We start from the raw sequence: 10,582 nt of genomic DNA, 5'->3' as shown, positions 1-10,582 counted from the left end.
CAAATCTGAGTAGCCTCTGCTGCCACCTGGGACCATAGTGACATTCAGGCCAGGGCTACTGCCTAGGACCATATCTGGGTTCAAGGTTTTACCACAGCCACAGTCTGTATTGATGTCCATGATCCCAATTGCCACCAAAGACTATATAGATGCCTGGGGTCTGGTCTGCAATCTGTGGCCATGAGGGTATCCAAGGGCTGTGCCACCTCTCTGGCCATGCTGATCTGAGTGGCCTGCATTTTCACCCAGGGCCATGGTGTCCTCTAGGCCAGGACTGCTGCTGAGGGACATGTCTGGGTCTGTTACCCTACAGCATGTAGGGTCTCAGTTGATGTCCAGGGATCCTGTTGCCAGTGAGGGCCATGCAGATGACTGGTGTCTGGTTAGCCACCTGAGATCATGTTGGTGCCTGAGGGTCATTCTGCTGCCAGGGACATATTGATCTGGGCAGCCAGTCCTGCCACCTGGGGTCATGGAAACATCTGTGCCTGGGCTGCTGCCTGGGGCCATGTCTGGCTTTTTGGCAGCCAGGGTCTGGGTTAGTATCCATGGCTTCTGTTACCACTGAGGGCTCTGCAGATGTTCAGGGTCTGGTCAGCCACCTGATATCATATTGGTGCCTGAGGGCTTTGCTGTCACAGGGGCCATACTGATCTGGGTGGCCTGTGCCACAACCAGGGCCATGGTGATGTCCGGGCCTGAACTGCTGCCAAGGGTCATGTTTGGGTCCGTGGTCCTGCAGCTGGGATCTGTAATGATGTCCACGGCCCTTGTTAGCACAAGGGGCCATTGGAAGCATGCTGTGCTCAGCAAGCCCCACTCTTCACTGACCCTGGGGTAGCTGGTACTGCCCCTCACCGGATACTGCAGCAGGAGAGCTGGTACAGCCTCTCAGGGTAGAGCTTGTCCCCGCGCTAGGGAAAGGAAAGATAGCCCCATCCCTCACCATGGGCGTGCCCTCACCTAGACAGCACACTAGAGCTGACCCTGTGGTCAGGGACACAGATGAGGCAATCCTAAGGGTGTGAGAGCAAGAGAGCTTGTAGGGGAAGCCCAGCCCAAGGGGGCGTGTTTGCCTCGAGCTAATGTTTACTATAACTCTGAAGGGCGTGAGCTTTTTTATTACCTGGTCGTCCCTGGAGCCCTGGTTTGTAAGCTCTCCCCTTCTTCCCCTTAATAAAGCTGATATTAAAGCTAACCTGATTAATCCTATTTGCCGGTCGTTTACGCCCCTACAAGAGCTGACCACCCCTCAGTCACATGCCTCTGTTGGTGTGAGTGTGGTTGACCTGGATCCGAGAATCTAAAAAACAGAGAACTGGTTCCTGCTCCTGGCTGCAGGATGCACTGGGTAAGCTAGCCTGGGCAATGCTGGAGAGCTCACCTGGGTAGTGACAGATGAGGGAAACCTGGCAAGCTGACCAACCCAGCTACCACCCAGGCCCAGAACCAGGGCTATGAGTTGGCCCACCTCCACATCTACCTCATCTATGGACTTTTGGAAGGGGGCAAACCTACAGATCCAAAACAGCAGGATCTCCATGACATAGGGTAGCCAAGACTAGTTCCAGTGATAGCCCATTATCGGTAGTGTAGCAGAAGCCAGAGTCCTCGAGCCAGACCAATGACTTGTGGCAATGAACACTTACAAGTAAAGATGAATGGACTAAAGGGTGAACTATGGGACCCAATGGGCCACAGCTTTCACGACAAGATTCTATTCCTTTTTTATTTTGTTTGGCTTTTATTTTATTTTTTTTTGTTTGTTTGTTTGTTGGTTGGTTTTGTTTGGAGGGGTGTTGCAAGGTCAGACGCAAGGGGACAGGAAGATAAGTGAGATCAGAATGCATCGTATAACATCCACAAAGAATCAATTAAAATAAAAAAAGAAAACAAATGACAATGATGCTGATGGAGATGTAGAAAAAGACGAAGTCTTAGCCAGGTGGTGGTGGCTCGCACCTTTAATCCCAGCACTCAGGAGGCAGAGGCAGGTGGATCTCTGAGTTCAAGGCCAGGCTAGTCTACAAGAGTTAGTTTCAGGACAGGCTCCAAAGCTACACAGAGAAACCCTGTTTCAAAAACAACACAAAACAAAACCAAAAAAGAAGTCTTATACACTGCTGAGAGTGATGTAAACTTGAACAGTCACTGTGGAAATAAGTATAAATGGTTCTTAAAAAGAAAAAAAAACATTGGAGCTAACATGAAGCAGCTCAACCTAATCCTGTAGGATTCTCAGCAACATGTCAGAGATACATACACATACATTTTCTTCCTGCACTACACAGCTTAGCTAAGAAATGGAACCAGCACAGCTTTTTAAAACATGAATGCCTCAACATGCTGCACAGAGTCACTGAAACACTTTCACTTTATTTTAAAAAATGAAGGTTCTGGGGCTGGAGAGATGGCTCAGAGGTTAAGAGCACTGACTGTTCTTCCAGAGGTCTTGAGTTCAATTCCCAGCACCCATATGGTGGCTCACAACCATCTGACTCCCTCCTCTGGCATGCGGGCATACGTGGAGGCAGAATGTTGTATACATAATAAATAAATAAATCTAAAAAAATGAAGGTTCCATGGGTAGGGGCACCTGCCACCAGGCCTGAGTACCTGAGTTTGATCCCTGGGGCTCATGTATTGGAAGGAGACAAATGGCTCCTGAAAGTTGTCCTTGGGCTTCCACACATAGGCCACAGCATCCTCCCTCACCCCCCCTAACCCCCCACACTCATGCTCACACTTGTGCACACACTCAAAAATAAATAATATAATCAAACATTTAAAATCAAAATTGTGACTGACATTAGCAGGAAAATGGAAGAAACTAGACATCATGTTAAACAAAATTTAGAAAAACTAATATCACATTTTCTTATACTCACAGTTTAGGTTCAAATGTGTATGTGTATACACTTGTGTAGGTCATAAAATCAGAATGGGGAAGATGAAAGTGAGAACTCGTGGGAGGTGGGAGAGGAGAAAAAGAAAATATGATGTAAAAAGCAACCAAAATTTTAATCTCCCACTATAAATCAGAGTGAAATGTGAGCATTCAGTAGGCCACCAAAACCAGGAGGTGGTGGTGCAGGCCTTTAATCCCAGCACTGTTGTAGGGAGAGAGGCCGCTTGGTCATTCCCAGCTACTCAGCCCCGAAATAATCACACAGAAACTGTATTAATTAAATCACTGCTTGGTCCATTAGCTCTAGCTTCTTATTGGCTAACTCTTATATTAATTTAACCCATTTCTATTAGTCTGTGTATCACCACAAGGTTGTAGCCTACCAGCTAAGTTTCAACACATCTGTCTCTGGCATTTCCATGGCTTCTCTCTGACTCTACCCTCCTCCTCCCATGCTATAGGGCAAGCCAGATATTTATTCATAAACCAATAAAGGCAACACATAGACAGAAGGCCTACCACACCACAGCACTTGGGAGGCAGAGGCAGGCAGATCTCTCTGAGTTCGAGGTCAGCCTGGTCAACAGAGTGAGTTCCAGGACAGCCAGGGCTACACAGAGAAATTCTGTCTCAAAAAAAGAGAAGAGACCATAAAAAGGGACATATAATAAAATTTCTCTGGAGCAGAAAATTATTTCAAGCTTAGCATGAAGTTAGTTTTCATTGCCATGAAAAAAGCAAAGTTGTTTGACTTTGCAACATAAAAAATAAAAATTGTGTAATTACAAACATTAACCAACTTTCAAAATCAAATCGAACTAGGTAGTATTTTCAATAAATTCCTAAATTGATCTACTTCTATCTACCTGTCTGACTGAACTGACTGAAAATGGTTTATAAACTGTACAGGAAGGAAACTTAGAGTTCCATGTGACTGGGAAATACTGAGGTCTGACTATGCCTCTTTTACCTCTGTCTTTAAGTAGGGGTGTATGTGGAGAGGGCACACATTACAGGCACATGTGGAGGTCGTCCCATGGAACTGTCTGGGCTCCCCTAGGACTGTGATTAACAACACATGCCACCACTGCTGGTGCTCCCATCCAACTCAGGTCTCCGTGTTTGAGCACCAGAATTTCACTCGGTGAATCATCTCCCCTGAACCTTTTAAAAGTAAATTTGGCCTTGTCAAATCAACCAAATTCTAAATCTTCAGAATGTTTTTCTATTGCTGAAACCTGAGTGGTATTCTTTGCACTTTTAAGATGATTCTGCTTGCCAGAACCAATATCACGTGGCAACTGACAAATTACTCCCTTTAAACCTGTCTCAGGATCAAGTCTATACTAGCTTCCTATACTATCAGGACTACATATAAAATCAAAATGGCTATATGTGTTTGTATCTAAAAGGTAACCTTGGTAACAGACCCTAGAAAAAAGTGAGACGTTCATATTAATGGATGGGTAGGCTGGTCATTCATTGAATGATGGGCACATCATTCAACTTTTCAGCAAATCAGTGTAGAGTTTGCTATGCAAAGGGGAGGAGAAACGGCTCTTGGTTGGTCCTTGGTAACACTGCCCCCTATAGTCTGCTATAGGCTTATCTTTTTCTTCTACTCCGACTTGTGGAAAGCAGTTTCGGTTTTCAGTTCCTGAGATTGTACTCCTGTCTTCCCGTGGAACTTCTTGCGTGACGCTAAATTAGAATCTCAATTTATAGATTATCTCCTCCACACTACCCTCAGCCCTCACCATTACCTGAGCCCCCACTTCTTACCTCAGCCCCTACCCTCTTGCCCCCTCTGCCTCTTTCCCCTTGCCCCTACTTCTCACCCCACCTCTCACTTCAACCCCTATGCCTCCTTGATTTTCATGCCTCTTTTCAGATCTGCTCTCATCTCAGCTTCAGCTTCTAGCTTCAGCTACCCCATTACCTTTAGTCCTTGCTCTTGTCCCTTCCTCTCACTTCCGCCCTAGCTCTAGCTCTCTTTCCAGCCCTTTCACCTCAGCTCTCACTACTCACCTTGACCCCTACACCTCACTTCGGCCCCACCACCTCAGCATCCTTAGGCCCCTTCATATCAGGCACCCCTTACCTCAGCCCCAGCCCCACACCTCAGTCCCCACTCTTCACATTACTCTGTACCTCTCATGCTAGCCTCCATCCCTCATCTCAGCTTCCCAGGAACCTGAGCCTTGGGACTTCACCCAATCTCCTCCCATGTTTTTCAACCACCCCTTGTCACACAGTCCTACCCTTCACTTCTGTCCTCAGGTCTCTACTTCGCTCTCACCCCCTCCTTAGATTTCTTCTCACTTCAGCTAACCTTTCACCTCAGCTCCTCTCCCTTCATCACACTCTCTCACTTCGGCCTGGCCCTTTGCTTTAGCCCACTTTCACTCAGCCCCTATTTCTTTTTTCACGCACACCTCTTCACCTTGGCCCCTACCCCTAACCTCAGCTCTCATGTCTCACAACACCCATGGGTTCTTCTCACCTGCCTCCAGCTTGGCATTGGCAGGCACCATCTTCACTAGAGTAATTATTTTTCTTCACAGTCTTGGTGGTTCCAGGCCCATTGCAGCAATTACCTATTGGTATCATACCTGCCCCCAGGGAAGGAAACTGGAACTGGTGGGGTAAAAATGGTTAGATGAGTTGGTGAGTGTTGAAGTATAATTAGAGAATGTAATGAGATAGGCTGAAATCCAAGCCAGGACTTGGACCCTATGCCGTTGGTAATCTGGGAAGCCAAGTTGCAGACTGAGTAACAGAAGTTTACCATTCTGAGAAAGGCCCCAAGGAAGAATGATGTGGAAGAACATTGGTCCTGACCAGAGATCAAGAGGGTTTTTATTTGGAGGAAGACTGGTCTAGTATACCTGAAAAAGAGGAGGCGACCAAGACAGAGCATGACTGTAGACAACTTTCAGTTCCCTATGGCTGGCTTTCTTGCCATGATTTTGGATATTTCCATCCCATTCAGCACCTTGTCTACTGTATTACATTTTTATCTATTCCAAGTGTCCTGGAGGTTAAATACTATGGTTGCTTTGGCCCTGATCTTGGCCGTGAGCCTGATCTTTAACATAGAACTTACTCTTGCCTTCTTCTTGGGACTGTTCTTGTACATCTGTCTAGGCCTAGGCATGCCTGAAGAGGCTTCCAAAGTCAAGGAATACATGTAGTTAAACGAAGTTGAGGAATTAGACAAATGGGGTGCAGCCTTCCCCACCAAGGTTTCTGTGGAGTCAGCAATAAAGAAGAAAGAAAAGGAAGAATTGATAGAAGAGGATGTGGGCATACTGGTTAAAGACGTATGAGGTAAGGAACCAAAGGACCAGTGGGTTGCTGGCAAGGCAGTAAATGGTGGACAGTGGTAGGGAGGCAGGAAGGGGTACATGAGAGGGTGGCAGAGAGGCATCCGGGCTATAGACTCAGATTAAGTAGCCTTGGTGCAGGTCCCATCTGTTGACCTTCTTCAGCTCTGGCCTAGGACTGGGGAAGTGCTAAATGTTTCTTTCCTCTAAAGCGGAAGTTACGTGGGTCAGATTTAAAGCCAAGTTCTAGGAGGACATTTTAAGTTCCAGGAGCACATCTGCTCTCTAAAAACTTGTATTTAACAAGAGAGCTGAAATTCTAAACTTGTGAGCCCACAGTTAACTGTTCATGGCAAAGAGGTGGGGGTCAGGGTGCTTGGGAAAAAATGTGAAGAAAGCCTGAAGAAAAAGAACCGGTAGATATGTTTCTCATTTTAAGTTACAAGGATTTTTAAATTTTCATTTTTAATTAAAAAGTTTTAAGTTAAAATATATTGTTTCCCCATTCCTTTTCTTCCCTCCAACCCCTTCCATTTTAACTTTTGAGAATTCCATATATGAGTATTGTATTTGCATAACTTTACCCTCTCTCTCCTCTAGCTCCTCCCATGCCCGTGACCGCTACTCCCTCACCTGCTCCCTCTCAAATTCATGTCCACTTCTCCTTATTACTCTCTCTCTCTCTCTCTCTCTCTCTCTCTCTCTCTCTCTCTCTCTCTCTCTCTGTGTGTGTGTGTGTAAATGAACTGTTGAGTCCTATAGTATTGCTCATATATGTATACTTTTAGGGCTGACCACATGGTATTGGATAACAAATTAGATCTTTTAAAATTGTTAAGAAGGGCTGGAGAAATATAGCTCATGCAGAAGAACAGGGTTTGGTTCCAGCTCTCACATGGTACTTCTAAAGCATCTGTAACTCTAATTTCCAGGGAACCCAAGGCCCTCTTCTGACCTGTGTGGAGAGATTCTTGGATATTTTATCCCTCAATGTGATTAGCTGGTTAAGGGTCCCTTTGTGGAAAGGAAATCCACAAGGAGGTGAGGAAACAATCAGCTTTGTCATATAGTTTGCCTTTGAGGCAAATAATATCTTACCAGCACATCTGTCTCCATTGTGTAAAAGAAAGCAAGTCTTTCTTCCTTCAAGAAGTAATCAGCAATGCGCCAAGCAGGGTACCGGAAAAAGGAAAGAAACAGAGCCATGGTAATGATCAAATGTCTGAAACGTGAGGGCCAGGAAAGGTGCCCAGCTATTCTTTTCCTAGCTGCTTCCCTCGCCAGTTTTTCCCAAGGATACTGCAGCTAATACGTGCTGAGTAATTTTTTTACATCTCTTCTCAAACTGCTCTTCTTCACTCTAGCCATAAGTCAGTATGAGTTTAATCATTTTGAGGAAATCTATCAAGATGATGGAAGTAATAGAAAGAACCAGACGGAAGAAAAGGGGGCCAGGAGAAGCGGCTCCAGCACAAGTCTGTTCCAGCTGCTCCAGGTATCCGTGTGCCGCGTTGAGCGTCACTCCCCATCCCTGCCTTTGTCATAACTTTATTGTTTAAGTCTACTCAAGAAGCTGAGAAAAATATATTGAAATTTAGGTAGAAATTCGGTTGATCCTTTTTGAAATGTTGCCACATTATTGATATTGCTAGTAATAAAAAATGCAGTTTGATTGGAAATATATAGGATAGTTCTTCAGTACCTCTTTTTAAAAGACTTTTAGCAAGCAGTTATTACATCAGATACCTGGACCAGTATCTCTTTAGTGAACAGTTACCAGAAACTGTTTGCATTACATAGCCAGTCTCCTGTAATGACGAGAAGACAAGAACTTTTAGACTGTTATGGCTGACAAACGGAAAAAGTTGTTGATTGAACACCAGACCATGCATGTGACTAATAACTAACAGTGAATTTTATATATATATATATATGTATGTATGTATGTATATATATATATATAGCCATTGAAAGTACAAGTTAACCTTAGTATTATCACTAAATAAGGTTTACTTTCTGTCTTGTTTTTAATTAAGCTTAAGTGATGAGGAATTTTTTTGGTACTCTATTTAGTTTTTAGCAAAATATCTATGTTTTGTGACAGGATCTTAATATTTAGGCCAGGATGGCCTGAAATTCACTATATAGACCACGCTGGCATCAAATTCAGGAAAGTCTTCCCGTCTTAGGCTCTGAAGTACTGGGGTCACAAGTGCAAACACCCATCCAAGCTTCAGTGCTACATTTCCATTCTTCCTGGTTTCAGCTGCATAGTTCCTAAATCTCTTTCTCTCCCCTCCTCCTCCCAGATTTCCTTTCCTACATTCCTCCCTCACCTTCACGTCTTCCTCCTGCTTTTTTATAATCAGGATCTTAAAGGTTGGGAGAATTTCTTTAAATCTCCAAATGCTCTCTGGAGTGAAAACCTGGAGTTAGGAAAGGATACAATGTTGTTGGCCTCACATGTTGAAGCTATCAGTTTCCTAAGACCCTGACATTGCAGCATACAGGCTACAAAAGGAAATCATGTCCTCTGCTGGTGACGAATCAGCAGACAGATGTCTAAGATCTATGAAGGTCTCTGTCTACTTTGTTTTGTTTAGGGAATCATTGTGGCTGCTCAACGTTTAGTGATTCACTGTTCTTTCACTGATTCCACAGTTAGGAGATATCAAAGGAAGGAGGAATGAGAAGAAAGATGTCTTGCTCGTCGCTGTTTTTAGGATTTTCTGTTCTCGGAAGGCCCCAGAAATTGCAAGATGGACGTCAGGCTGTTTTTCATCACTCCAAGGCGGCTTACAATGGCACGCGCTGTTTCTCCTTCCTGTTGGAAATGTATCTCACAATGTTTGCTAATGTTAGAATTAAATTTAATGAATAGGCAGAAATACTGTCATGTTTTATTTACATAATCTTGACTAAAATCTGTGTTTTTCCTCTTTGGACACTTTTAACTTCATTGAGAAGTGACCTTGTTTCAAATTACATTATATAACCCAAAGTAGATTAAAATATCGTGCCTAAAACAATTTTTGTAAAGAGAGAGATGGAGACAAGCCTTCTGAGCTTTAGTGTTCTCGACATTAATCACTAAGTTCACGTGACAACTGAGTACTTACTTGAAATGGCGCTACTTTGGAAACGAGTGTAATTTTCAAATGAACAGTTTAGGTTAGCATACAAAATGGTGAGTCTCTTTTGTGGCTTGTGTGTGTGTGTGTGTGTGTGTGTGTGTGTGTGTGATTTTCTTTGTTCTTACTCATCCCTTTCCAGTTACTCTGCCTTATCTCTCCTGCCCTACTCTTGTTAGACATCCTTCCTCCACTGAAAAAGGCTTCCCTTCTGCTTTTCCATTACGGGTACTGCATTTTCTTCTCTTTTTCTCTCGGCTCATCTCTACTTTCAGGATCCCCATCCTATTTCCATGAGACACACACATACACACACACACACTTAAATCTAAATTCCACATATAGGAGAAAACATTTTTCTGGGTGTGGCTTATTTTGCTTAACATAATTATTTCATCCATTTTCCTGATTTCATTTCTTTTCTTTTTTTTTTGGGGGGGGGGCGATTTCGAGACAGGGTTTCTCTGTAGCTTTCAAGCCTGTCCTGAACTTGCTCTGTAGACCAAGCTGGCCTCAAACTCACAGAGATTTATCTGCCTCTGCCTCCCGAGTGCTGGGATTAATGATATGCACCACCACCACCCGGCTTGATTTCATTTCTTAGTGCAAATGGAGAAAAACATTCCATTTTGTATATGCTCCTTGTTTTCTTGCTACATTCATCTTTTGAACAGCGTCGCTGGCTCTGTTTTTTTTTTTTTTTTTACCTATTTTGAATATAATAGCAGTAAATATGGATTGCGTACATCTCTGTGCTCTGTTGACTTGGAGTCCTTTAAGTATATCTCTGGGATTAGTGTAACTGAGTATTTGATATTTCTGGGCTATTTTTTTGTTTTGTTTTTGGAGGAACCTCCACAATGATTTTCCTCTCACTAGGTTACATTCCTCTCACAAGTGTACAAAAGCCCCTCTTTCCCCATATCCTTGCCAATATTTGTTATTATTTCCTTTCTTCAGAATATCCATTCGGACTAGTGAGGGGCAATCTCAAAACTACCTTCCCCGTCGGATAAGGATACTGACCACTATTTTCAGATATTTATTTATTTTATTTTTTTTTGACTCGGTGAAGTTTTTATTAAATCCACAGAAGTAAAAACCATTTTGTGAAGAGGGACTGGAGGACAGGGCCACCAAGAGCAGGAGTCAGGCCACCAAAGGAGGAGAGGGTATGGGGTAAAAGGACAGAGACCAGAGCTTGACCGGGCTGACCA

The sequence above is a fragment of the Chionomys nivalis genome, chromosome X (genome assembly GCF_950005125.1).
Source record: "Chionomys nivalis chromosome X, mChiNiv1.1, whole genome shotgun sequence".
Taxonomy (NCBI): Eukaryota; Metazoa; Chordata; class Mammalia; order Rodentia; family Cricetidae; genus Chionomys; species Chionomys nivalis.
This window is presented reverse-complemented; position numbering follows the sequence as displayed.